The sequence below is a fragment of the Lactuca serriola genome, chromosome 3, assembly GCF_051521515.1.
Source record: "Lactuca serriola cultivar US96UC23 chromosome 3, Lser_US96UC23_V15, whole genome shotgun sequence".
NCBI lineage: Eukaryota > Viridiplantae > Streptophyta > Magnoliopsida > Asterales > Asteraceae > Lactuca > Lactuca serriola.
Window position 1 is genome coordinate 32,490,312 of NC_136410.1, and position 13,531 is coordinate 32,503,842.

At 31.0% G+C, this 13,531-nt stretch overlaps 1 long non-coding RNA gene and 2 pseudogenes across 3 annotated transcripts; 1 reads left to right on the forward strand and 2 right to left on the reverse strand.

Moving 5' to 3' along the window:
• Nucleotides 1-1,959: 1,959 nt before the first annotated feature.
• LOC145095118 (uncharacterized) lies at nt 1,960-7,989 on the reverse strand (annotated as a pseudogene).
• On the forward strand, nt 2,419-4,575 carry LOC145091816 (uncharacterized). 3 transcript variants are annotated; one of them, XR_013702284.1, is made up of 5 exons: nt 2,419-2,642; nt 2,992-3,332; nt 3,532-3,627; nt 3,699-3,799; nt 4,255-4,575. It is a non-coding gene; the product is annotated as an uncharacterized LOC145091816 (long non-coding RNA). The 3 variants fall into 3 exon arrangements; XR_013702285.1 differs by having other exon boundaries at nt 2,992-3,270; XR_013702283.1 differs by having other exon boundaries at nt 2,992-3,627.
• A 1,610-nt stretch (nt 7,990-9,599) lies between the features above and the next one.
• LOC145095119 (uncharacterized) lies at nt 9,600-12,035 on the reverse strand (annotated as a pseudogene).
• Nucleotides 12,036-13,531: the final 1,496 nt, after the last annotated feature.

The following is a 13,531-nucleotide window of genomic DNA, read 5'->3' on the forward strand; positions in this document are numbered from 1 at the left end:
ACACTGATCCATGCTTGCTCCATGGTCCATCCTAAAGTAGCCAAGTCACTTCTCGCCAAAGACTCTAACGATGTGTCCTACACCAGCACATGCTAACACTGTTCCTAGCTTACTAGGACTCCTACCTCACCCTGCTATTCTACCGAAAAGAAACCCTTATTAATTCCAATTAACTATCTCGCGCATACTATTACATGCAACTAAAATTAAGCAGTCTTTCGACTGGAGATCTCACACTACAATGGTTGCACTCAAACAAGAGTTGCGAGATAGAGCTAAACCAACAATCTAAGGCAACTTAATTTTAGGCACATGCAACTTAACATATTCATCCAATAGCTAATTAATAATAACAAGGATTCCTAAGAGCACAAAGCATTCGACAATTAAGCAGTAAAAAATAACAGGCCATACTAGCATACACATAATTGATCTCATACTTAAAATAATAAAAGTTATGAACACTTTCCCTTTTTACCTATGGCCCCGACTGACTGTACACACTCGCTTGCGATCACCTTATCAAATCATTCAATTACTGTTTATAAATTTATCTTAGAAAAATAACTCTTGAGCCGCAAACTTGAGTTCATAACTCATTAAAGTAAGCCTGATTCTCTCAAGCTGTGTTGTGATACCAACTTGTAACATCCCAAAATTCCCAATAAAATTGAACTTTTTAAAATAACATAAATCATCCATTTAATGTATTTTATTCATACAAAAGACATACTAAACCCCAAGATCAATTTAATTTCTAAACATTATTAGTTATAATTCTAAAATTCATGAAAACATAACCAATTCAATATCAATTCCAAAAACCCGCCTTGTGCCAGTGTGTACAATCATGCCTAACCATCCTGTTACCTGAAATAGTATTTTTAAGGGAAAAAGGGTAAGCACAAAGCTTACTAAATTCCACACATACACATGTATGTCAAAGAACGAATCAGATTCAAACATATTCCTACTAGGAAACATTGGCTAGGCTTGATCCCCATTGCTCAATACATCGATCGATCCCCATTGGGACACACTGGCTAATCCCGATCCCTCGTACCAGAATCCATTGGGACACATTGGCTATACCCAATCCCCCTTGCTTAGGTCGTCAAGCCTTTGGGACACATTGGCTATGCCCGATCCCCATTCAGATGCGCCGACTCCTACCATGCATAAACCTCAATACGTGAGGCAATCCACTACACTCTACCCCGCCTAATAATACCCAAATAAAAAAATACAATACATAGCACACACGAGCTAATGTAAAGAATATATAACATAACACGGTGTAGTGAGAAACTCACCTCCAAACGCAACGCAACCTCCCAAGCAACCCGAAACCCAATCACACTTGTTTTCCCTTCACACTTCCTAATAATAACAAATTGAGTTGAGTTTAGTTACTAAATTGCCTTACTTTAGCAAATATACTAATGAGTAAAATGCCAGATTTCTACATAAAAATTAGGGTATGTTCATAATCTGTTCCCCCTCCCCCCTTCCCCCTTAACCTCCATATTTTTCAAAACTATGTCACATGTAGACAGACTAATTTCTTAGCTTTAAAATTAGTATTCACACACCTCTATCCTATTTTTTCAGCAATTTATGGCGAATTTTATAAAACTGTCTCACATAACAGTTTAATCCGGACCAGTATGGGTAAACGGTCGTTTTTACCCTATCTATCTTTGTATTATATGTCTTGCAACATAATAATAATGATAATGATGATAACATGTTACCCGTGAATGAAAATGAGCTCATGAAAAATAGAATAGTTTCCAACTCAAATATAACAAAATTTCCCTTTTAGTACTATCATACCGATGTGGATATATAAATAATCATATCAATCAAGTACATTATGCATAATATCATACCGATGTGGATATATAAATAATCATATCAATCAAGTACATTATGCATAAGTTGAAATGCCACAATTTGTCATAAGCCAATGCTACTTTTCATGGTCAACCCGACAAGCAAATCTCTAAAATCCCCGATTGGAATGTTCTCTATTATGGCGGCTCTCAAATCTATCTCATATATGTTCTTGTACAATTTTCTTATATTCTTCATATCATTCTCACTTTGACTCATGATTATACGTTCCAAGCTACTCTCATCCTTAGTTTTTCCTTTCATGCTTGCTTCTAGTGCCTTGAAATTAAAGTAAACAACTTAAAAAAACCATAAATATAAAAGATAATAGTTAAGATCATTTGTTGTTATATGTTATTTCATTAGATATTATATATCGAATAAACCAATACTACAAACAAAATGATAATCAGTGACACAATGTTATTATGTCATTTATTGTCACTTACCATTTATTGTCACTAATGTTCCCGCTTTTAAAAGATATCGAAGTGTTTTCCAAAATTTTCATTTCCCTCGTTGCCTCACCCCTTTCTTTTTCATTTCCCCCTGTTTCCAATTTTTTTCATTATCCTCTATTTGCCAAATTTTCAACTGCATCGATTAAACCCTAATTACACACATATATGTCACATATTCAACCTACTTTCTCTCCCAACGATTTTTGGCAGCTTCGTTCTACAATCGACACATCCACTCCAGCTTCTTCTCCGACCGATTTTAGCACCCTAGCTTCGCCGATCAAGGTACTCTCTTCTCGTTCTCTTCGATTTGCTTCAAACCTAACACATCACCTCTTTCTCCCTCTTTCGATTTTAGAACTATAACTTGAAATAGCATTCCATCAGACTTTAAATTTCTAGATGATGTGTCATTTTAACTACCAGCGATGCATTGTTCCTCAAAGCCAAATATTATCATGTTTTCTACATGCATAATTTTCTTTGACTTTTGATAATGGTTTTTTTCTTAGTGTTCTCAATCTAGTTTTTTTAGCAATCGAATATAGATGCATGATTAGTTGTTCTCAGGAAATGAATATTAGGGAAGAGCATTGCTAAGAAGATAACATTTTTGAGCTGTGTTTTTGTGCAGGTTTAGTGAGATATAACTGAGTTCTTATGAGTAAGTAAACTTCTTATTTTCTCCTAAGCCTAGTTTGTTACCAACGAAATAAGGTTAATGACTACTTCTATGTTTCCTGTCTAGCTTTAGTTTTATTTTTCTGATTAAATAACTTGATTCTATGGAAACTATTCATGGCAGGTAAGTGATCTATTGTTGTATGTTGTTTATCAGGACTTCAAAATATCTTGAAGATGATAACCAGATTGTTAACTTTATTCCAGTTTGGAAATAAAAGCCACCCTAAAAGTACATGATTCTTACCATATGGACAATTCCTCGTTTCTTGCTCTGTTAATGAGTTTATTGAGGTTAATTTTGTCATTTATATGCTATATTATAATTTAAATTATGAGATTCTCAATGATATGGAATTAGATACATTAATGTGAATATTTATCAGGTATGGGATCACATTTGTAGTAAGCTTAAGAAAGTTTGTGATACTTTCTTTTTACATTGTAATAATTTCTTATGTATTGGTTTCAATATTATGGTTTCCTTCTGTAGGAATCCTCCATGATGCATAATGATGTTGTTCTTTGTATCAATTTTAGTAGAAATTCAGAGATGCTTTCTTCCCGATCACTAGATGGGAAGATTAGAGTAAGTTTTTTAAACAATTTTACACAATTTATGCACGTGTAATTATAAAATTTGTTTAATTATGATTATAGGTTTAGAGAACAAGAAATGGACAACAGTTGGATATAGCTTGCCAGGTGGCAGGTAGTGCATTCTGTTTTGAAGTAGATCTGCTTACTTGTACAAGATGAAGGTAAGATTTTCTTTAATCTCATCTTAACCAACCTTACATTTAGTATATTCATAATGGTACCTTTTAGTTTGAAATTATTTCGATTTTGATGAATAAAAAGAGATCTTTAATTTTTTTATATAGAACTATGCTTTAGAGAGTGATCACCAACTTTTGGGTTTATGATGATGGTCATATACGTAAGGTCAGAATAATATTAAGGGAAATATCTAGGAAAAATATGTGTGATTTTCACAATGAAAATGAATCATGTAAATTATGGTCAACAAATTCTTGAAAATGGGTATGCTTTTGATATATTTGGACAAGCTACAACAAAGAGATCATGGAAATAGAACCCACAATTTGTCTTTAGCTTTTGAATCCCTTCTATTTGAAAAGGATATCCTCCCATTGGCCTTTATGATTATCAACAATTTTAAGTTAATAATTCTATAAATATATATGAATTACAGGGTAAGAAGATGGCGAAATGAGTATAGATCAAATGGGTTTATTCCAAGCTCCGTTAATCAAGATTCGTCGGCATCATAACTTTGGGTTAATGGATTGGACGAGGTGGCAACACGTTTAGACTTGTTAAACCATTAATCAATATTTATTGGATTGAAATGGGTTCTTTCAAGCTCTACTAATCAAGAATTATGTTTTGGGTATTATTAGGACACCGTTTAAACTTACTAAGCCTCTTGGAAGATAATCTTATGTTGAATAATCAGATTATTGTTGTAAAACGAGTTAATTTTTAATTGAAGTAATATTTTTGTGTTTTTCTATTTATTATAGTAATTATTTTCTTATTATTTTATATTCCATTTAAATTTATAAAAAAAAAATCGCAGCTAAGTTTCATATATAAATGTTTTTGTGATAAAGAATGTTTTTAATTTAGCAATTATATAGTGGCATCAAAAAGTGTTATAGGGACATAAAAAAAGTAACACTAAAACCCAAAAGGCTGCAGCGACACAATCAAGAAGTGTCACTAAAGGCCTTTAGTGGCACTTAGTTTTTGTGCTGCTGATACCCGGGAGGTTTTTAGTGGCATTTTTTCGGTTTTTAGTGACATTTTTTCTGTGCCACTAAATGTCATTTAGTTTGTAATTAGGATTACTTGAAGGGTATTGTTATTCCTACCCTATTTTCAATAATCCTACGCCTTTAATCATTATTTTTTAGATGGTATTGCAGCTTTTGAATAAATGTCACGGAAAAATCAATAAGCTTTTGTTAGAAAAACAAATCCTCAAGACAAGCTTCTCGAACTATGCGAACAGTTTTTTCTTTTTCTTTTTTTACACTTAAATTAATAACCTCTCTATTTTTAAAAAATGACATTGTTTACCCTTATATTTATATTTATATAATTTCTACATATATGTTTATTTATTTTAACAAAAGAACGTCAGACTTTTTTTATGATAAAATTACATACACTTTAAAAATTGTACATAATTAATTTTTGGTGTTTTTTTAATAGGTCACTTAAACTTTAAAAATTGTACATAATTAATTTTTGGTGTTTTTTTAATAGATTACATAAACTTTAAAAATTGTACATAATTAATTTTTGATGTTTTTTAATAGATTACACAAACTTTAAAAATTGTACATCTTTAATTTTTGTTAATACATGTTTTTTTAATTTTAAAAATATTAAATTATTTGTTTTTATTTTTTGTATATAGAGATGTTTAAATTATTTGGAATTAACGTATTTGCTCGAGATAAAGATACTTCTATTAAGAAATCGATATTCATTACGTTGGCACTCGTAAACGGTATTCATTATATGTCGGTATTTTTGAAAGGAAATTATCTAACGCCTCCTACCACAGTATATTGGAATGTCTGTAAAAGTTTGTCTGCATCTACATGACAAACTATATATTTGCCGCGTTTTGATTTATACAATCAATTTAGGTCTCGTACTTCTCAAAATATTATTTTATATTTGAACTTTTTTTTTATTATTTGTTACGTTGTGTCGGGTTTTATCTTTTTTTTAAATGAATAAAAATATTTACATATCTTTTATTTTATTATTATTGTTTCGTGTTCTTATTTGTTATGTAAAAATATTATTTTATTATTGTTGTGTCGTGTTTTAACTTTTTTTTTTTAAATGAATAAAAATATTTATATATCTTTTATAAAAATAGTATTATAAATTATCTATTTAATAAATAAAATAACTAATATCTTAGTAAATAGAATTTATGAATAACTAACCCTAGTAAAAGTATGTAATTATAATCTAATTATTAAAAATAATATTAATTAGGGGTTGGCTAAAAAGACACCCTATTTTACCATTTAGACAACCCTAATTAATGTTTGAAATATTTCTATTGGTTAAAATTGCATTGTTTTCAGAAAAAGTTGATTACAAGTAGTTGATTATAGGTTGACTTTTTAAAAAATAACTAGTAAGAGATGTCATGATAACCTAATTATTAAAAAATAATCATTAGGGGTAGTGATAAGTATAAAAAGGGTAGGAATAAATGATGCCTACTTGAAGAACTATAAAGTCGTGAATCTAGAGGGTGTTTGACTTTGTTTTTAAAACAACTTTTGGACTTTTAACTTTTCTAAAAAGTTAAAAAAGTCCAAAGATGTTTGGCAAAATAGAAAAAAACAATTTTTGGACTTTTAACTTTTCTAAAAAGTTAAAAAAGTCCAAAAGATGTATGACAAAATAGAAAAAAACAACTTTTGGACTTTTAACTTTTCTAAAAAGTTAAAAAAGTCCAAAAGATGTTTGCCAAAATAGAAAAAAACAACTTTTGGACTTTTAACTTTTCTAAAAAGTTAAAAAAGTCCAAAAGATATTTGGTAAAATAGAAAAATTCTTTTAAATCAACTTTTAGTCGACAAAAAAAAAAACCTTTTTAAAAGTCATGAAATACCATTTATTTGTGATTTTTGACTTTTATCTTTTAAAATTCTTAAAATCTACCCAACACATTTTAAATACCCCTTTTAGAAAAAGTACTTTTTTGTAAAAAGGACTTAAACATCCTAAATCTTATACAATTATTTAATTCCACATTTTAATGTGATATAAGTTAATTTAATATAATTCCACCTTTGCATAATATTTTGGAGAATTTTTTAAGAATTTCACCACAAATCGTAGGGCCTCTTCAAACTCGCCATGACATTTATTTTTGAAATGCTGCAATAAAAAACAAATTAATTATTCACCATGTTCGAATCAATTTATATAGTAACAAAAATTATCATGTGAAATAGTAGTCAAATGTCTGACCTTTGTATAGGAATGACCATAAATATGCTTATATATTGAAAAAGTGAGTTTGAGTTGTGGAATGCTTCTTTTACTTAGGATTTCAAGCACAACTCCCTCATCAATCTTGAACCCTCTACTTGTTGCTTCTCCTGTTTGGAATAGTCTTTGGGCGTCACACTTGCCAATGTGTACACTAACATCTGCACTATGAGCCATTTGTGATGCACTAAATGCCATTAAAATCTACACAAAAAAAAAAAATACTTCTAATCAACCATTTCCCATATGGGTTTGTGTACTCTTATGTATAAAGAGTTGTACTATATTGATATGTATAACTATTCATTCAGAGTACAATTACTCATGCACAAGAAAAAAATATCAAGTTTTTGGTCTGGGATGGGTTTATATGCTATGTGCGAAAAGTTGTGCATTTCACAAAGTACAACGATTTCTGTGCAAAGTACAACAATCGATGCACAAGTCAAGAAAGGTTACCTTTTGGTAAGAATGTGGGGGTTCAATGCTCATAATGTCTTGATCCAAATGCCTTCTGAATTTACTTTGATAAGCTTGTTGAATGAGGAAAAAATGGCTTGATTTCCTGCCGACATAAATCTCAATGAGAGCCTTGTAGTTGACACAACCCCTTTCTTTAAAGATTGCATTTTTAGCTACGATAGCATGGCGTTCATGTAGATTAATCATCAACAATGACAAGATTGTGCATGTTTTTGATCCCCCATAATCAATCTTGTTATATAGATGATCAAATAAATCTTCACCATACATCTCCATTTTCTCGGATCTTTTGGCATTCATGTTGCGTTGATAGACCCGTGAAGACCCGAACCAAGAGGCTAAAATTTCCCAAATTGCCATGACTTTGCTTGCAAATATTTTCAATTGAGCTTTGGGTTATTGGTTCTTCCATGGTTGGTTTAAGGTTCAATTCAATGTATGTGGTGTATATATAGGAAAATTATTACATGGAAGGCAAGTGTATGGTTTCATGGAGTCATGCGGTCCACTAGCATAAATGGTAACTTTTTTTTTTCTTGAGAAAGTTGTGTACTTTTCCCATGAGAAAGTCTATTCCAAGTGTGGTCAACTATGATTAGTAGAACAAGAGTTGCAGAATTTGATTATGTTTTATATACGTTGTATATTTTATTTGGTTAATCTTCAAATAAATTTGTTTAACAAAGAGGGAATATTATATGCTAATTCAAAGTTATATATTTTTGTTATACCAAAAATCGAACTTCCGAAATTATAATATTTTATAGACCAATACAACAAAAAATGAATAATGTGATTTTTTGCAACGGGAAGTGCATATTTACCTACGCATTGTCATTTTACTATAAATATTTTTATTTTAATGATCTACTTGATTACTAAATAAAGGGAAAAGTAAAAAAAAAAGTTTGTCTTTTATTTTCTTTTTTCCATTGTGTCGAGACCAAGTGTAGGGTGGCAAGTGATATGTGAGTGTACTTTCGTATTCTTATGCAAAAGTGCATCAAGAAGCTTTTGTATTCTAGAGATTTAATGGATTTCCTTGTAGACTAACCTCATCATAACTTATAAAATTTACTAAGTAGTCAGAATTTGTTAACTTAACTTAGAGATTTAACTTTATATATTATGTTTATGTATTATTAAATTAATATACAAAATACATTACGGCATTATCAATTAAATTATATACAAAATACATCAATAAATCATAAGGAGTAAAAAACCTGTAAATCAAAACTAGATCAAGAAAATGTTAGGTATGAAGTATCAAGTATATATGAATGGTTGTATGCCATGATAGTGTAATCCTCAAAGTACAGAATAAAGGTACCTTTAGTTGATAAAAGTGAGATGATGTGTGCATGGAAATGAAATAACATACATAGTTAAAAGTTGAATAATCTATTTTCTAGTCAAACGTTTAAACTGCAACCCTAATGATCATTTCGTTTTAAACTTTTAAAACATTACTGGTATAATGTATTTAATATTAAATATAAAAAGCATGTCACGGGTCCCACATGAACCACACTACGTCTCATCATTTTACGTGCATATGGATGACAAAATCTTCTCTTTCTTGTGTTTATTTTATTATGATCTTAGTTTAGTTTTTGGGGGTCGAGTTCTAAGATAAACCCGCACTTAACCAACTTTGATCGGTTTTTGCCAAATTAAAAACCACACCACCGATTTTTATATCATTAATTTCAGTTTGTTATGGTTTATTCAATTTCTTTTTATCGATTTGGTTTTTGCTTACAACTAGATAATATCTTGAGCAAATTAAATGTATGAGATATTTGGCTACCCAATACCCACAATAAGTCTCAATACTGACATCATAATGATATTAGAACAAACAAGATAATTTTATGATCATTATGTTTGGTTAGCCAATATGAATGGAATAAATTTTTCATATTATATGTACATAGAATATGTAAATTTAACAGACTTCTATTTATAAAAAAAATCAAAACATTATTTACAACAAAAATAGAATTACAAATAGTCAACAAAAACTAAACTGCTATACTTAGGAGAGGCCAAAAGCAGTCTTGACCAAAAGTCAAAATAATACCAACATCAACCTAAAACAGAAATACAGATTTTTTATTTCTTGGTCAAGAATAACTTATCAGCATCATGTAAATCACCATACACACACAACCCATTTATAAGAATGTTTTATGTAACTGCATCAGGCTTAAGATTATGTGACATCATTTCATCATGTAACTCAAACGCCTTTTCAATTTCTCGAGCTTTACAGAAAGATTGAATCAGAATGTTGTATGAAACTTCATCAGGAAAAATCCCATGTGAGAACATATGATTAATCTGTAACAGAGATTCTTGAAGCTTTTTTTGTTTACAAAGACTTCTTATGATTACAGTGTATGTGACATGAGTTGGTTCTACACCATTACTTTCCATTTCCTTCTTCATATCAAACACTTTTTGCATATTTCCTTCTTCACAAAAAAAGTTCATAAGAGTGGTGTATGTTATAGCATTAGGTACTAATCCATGATCCCCGATGTTATGAAATGACCTCATTGCCCCTATTAAATCTCTAGCTTTACAGAATCCATATATCAAAGAATTAAACGTGACAATAGTGGGATCGATTCCTCTCTCTGTTATTTGATCAAACAATTGTATACTCTCATGATTCATACCGAGTTTTGCATACTTACTGATCATAATATTGTAAAGAACAACAATATCTTGAATATCATCACCACTAGTTAACATATGAAACTGCTTTCTTGCTTCAAAGAGTGATCCTCATTCCTCTCCCACAAAAGCCCAATAAAACAGCTCTATGAGTGAAAACATAAGGAAAGATTCTATTGTTGCACATTTCCATGTATACTTGAATTGCTTTTTGAATCTCCCCTTGTTTGCAAAAACCATGAATGATGACAGAATACATAACATCAGGTTTTAAACCCTCTATTTCCATCTCATAAAGCAAACATAAAGCTTCATCAACACGCCCAATCTTACATAAACTACTAACCAAAACACTATATGAGATAAAGTTTACTTGATGCCCATAAGAAACCATTTCATTTTTCAAGTTCATGCTTTCATCAACTTTTCCTTCTTGACAATTCCCACATATGAGTAATGTATATGTGATACTATTAGGGTTCAACCCTTGCGATAGTGTTTCTTGAATCATCTTTGATGCCCCATTTATCTTACCAAGAACCTGAAAACCTTTAGCAAATGTGTTGTATGCAACTGAATCAGGGTTGACTCCATGTTTGACCATGTCATTAGTCAACTTCAGTGCATCTTGAATAGAACCCGCGATACATAGTCCATTGATAAGAATATTGTAACTGTATGCATCGGGTTTTACTCCAAATTTCAACATCAAACAGAAAATCGATTGAGCAATATCTACAAATCCCATTTTGGAGAAACTTGACATGACTGTGTTAAATGAAGCAACATGAGGTGAGGAATCTTTGACATGAAGAAGGGTTATTGCTTCTTGCATTAAGGATTGCTTACATAAGCCATCTACAAGGATGGAATTTGTTTGTTTGGTTTCTTGGATTCCACTCTCTTTGATGTCATTGTACACATCCACATGCTTTCAGAGTGTCTTAGGTTGTGTAATAAGCTGTTGTAGGTTAATATTGAAGGTTGAATGTTGAAATCTTTCATTTTGGCTATAATGCAAAGGGCATCATGAACCATGTTGGATCTAGAGTAAGCAAATGCAAGCATCTCCCAAACAATTGCATTTGATTTCCAATTCTTGAAGTCAACTGAAAGAAGCTCACAAAGTGAAGGCCCAGAAACAGAGCCTATCAGAAGAAACAATAAACATGCATGTTGATGTCCATGTATAAGGATGTAAACTAACAAGCTTGCTTATGATCTAATAATATATAAAATTCCATAATTTCGAATTCCAAAGTGATTTCTAACTATTTTTATGTACAGAGCAATAGAGAAACTTCAAAAAAAAAAAGTACCTTCTTCTTGAAGCATTTGCATGAAGTTAGAACGCAGCAACTTAAGCCTTCGCTGACTAGCCAGCACATGAGCAATAACGAGCTGAGAAACTCTCGAATGCTTAAACCCATACTCATTCTTCAATAATTCAAACAGCTCGACAGCAGAATCTGGGTCGTCGTTTCGCAAGTGATCTATAATTTCATCAACCTGAGTGGAATTCAGGTCAGAAACAAGGGGTTTCACACCGAGTAATTTGACACCAGAGCTACCCAATACTTTAAGTTTAAACAGGGAGAGGATACCAGAAGGAAAGGAACCGTTTGCAGCTGGTGAAGTGGTTGAAGGTTCTAGTTCAAGGGATTCCGCAGATAATAATGATGAACATTTAGTTAAAATGAGGGTTGAAGGACTTAACCAAGGAAAAGGAAGACGAAAAAGTGATTGACATTGATGCCCAATACGATTGAGCATGAATCGGTTGTGGTTCAGTCGAAAGGGGGTAGTTCTGGCGCCAATCGCATCATAGGCACCGACAATCGCGAATGAATCAACAAAGAATTAGGTGATGTTTCGTTCGCACAAGCCGAAGGAATTCCAATTGGAATTGGAAAAGGAATGTGCAGAATTTGAATCGAATTCCAATTCTTGTCGGCAGGAAGGAATTGAAATTCGTGTAAAACGATAGAATTATCTTTTTTTGTCTATGTTGCTTAAAATGACAGAAATTCAAAGTGGAATGATTAATTGTTTGTTTGGTTGGCAGAACGTTACCGAAGAATTAGTTCTACGGTCTGTTTGGTTGGCGGAATTAGAATTAATTCAGTGTTTGGTTTGCAGTAAATAAAATTAATTCTAGAATCTGTTTGGTTCACATCGTAATTCATGTAAAATGACAGAATTACCTTTCTGTTTGTTTTGCTTAATTTTACTTTGTTTTCTACGTTATATGTAAACATATATTATATAAATTATTAAAATAGTAAAATTTTAATTTATTGATTGAACATTCATGTTAACATATTATGAAAATTATGTTAATAAACATGATAACTTAAAGTCATTCCACTTCGCATCATAATAACGTTACCAAAAAACATAACAATATTTCGATCAACATCCTAATAAACATCCAAAAGAACTTAAAAATCCAAAATACGAATTAACATCCTAATAAATATCCTAATTAATAATACTACCCTTCCAAAATGTATTTGACCTAAACCTCTCTATCACCTTCTTCAATTTGCCACGTTTTATACGTTTATAGGATCACTTCTTATCTTGGTCAAAGCTTTGAATGTAATTTGCAACATTAAACATCACCATTCATTTTCACAAATGTTGATGTTAAAAAAATAAACAAAAATAGGAAGCAATTGGAATTCATGTAAACAGAATGATTATTGTTACATAATAGCATGGTTTTCAAAAAACAGAAAAAAAAAATGAATAAGCATCCATCTTCAAAAAAATTGATTTTTAGAAAAATAATTAACAAATTTGGTTTTCACTGAAATTGGTTTCACATATAAATAAACATCGATCTTCACAGATAAATACCAAATTCGACTTTCACACACTACAAAAAATGTCATTTAGTGGCACACAAAAAGTGCCACTAAAAACCCCAAAAAATGTCACTAAAGACTTCTTATATAATCCGTGGTACACATAATAAGTGTCACTAGAAACGCTCCCACTAAAACCATTTAGTGGCACATTTTGCTTTTGTCGCTGCAGTTTTTTAGGCTTTTAGTGACACTTTTTTATTTGTCACAATAAAATAATACTTTTTTGTGGCACATATTTTGTGCCACTAAAAACTCATGTGATTCAAGAATTCATGCTACTTTTAGTTACATATTTTGAGATTTTAGTGACACTTTTTATTTGTCATAATACACAAAAATATTTTGTGGCACATTTTGCATCGGTAAATACTCATGAGATTCTATAATTTTACTTAT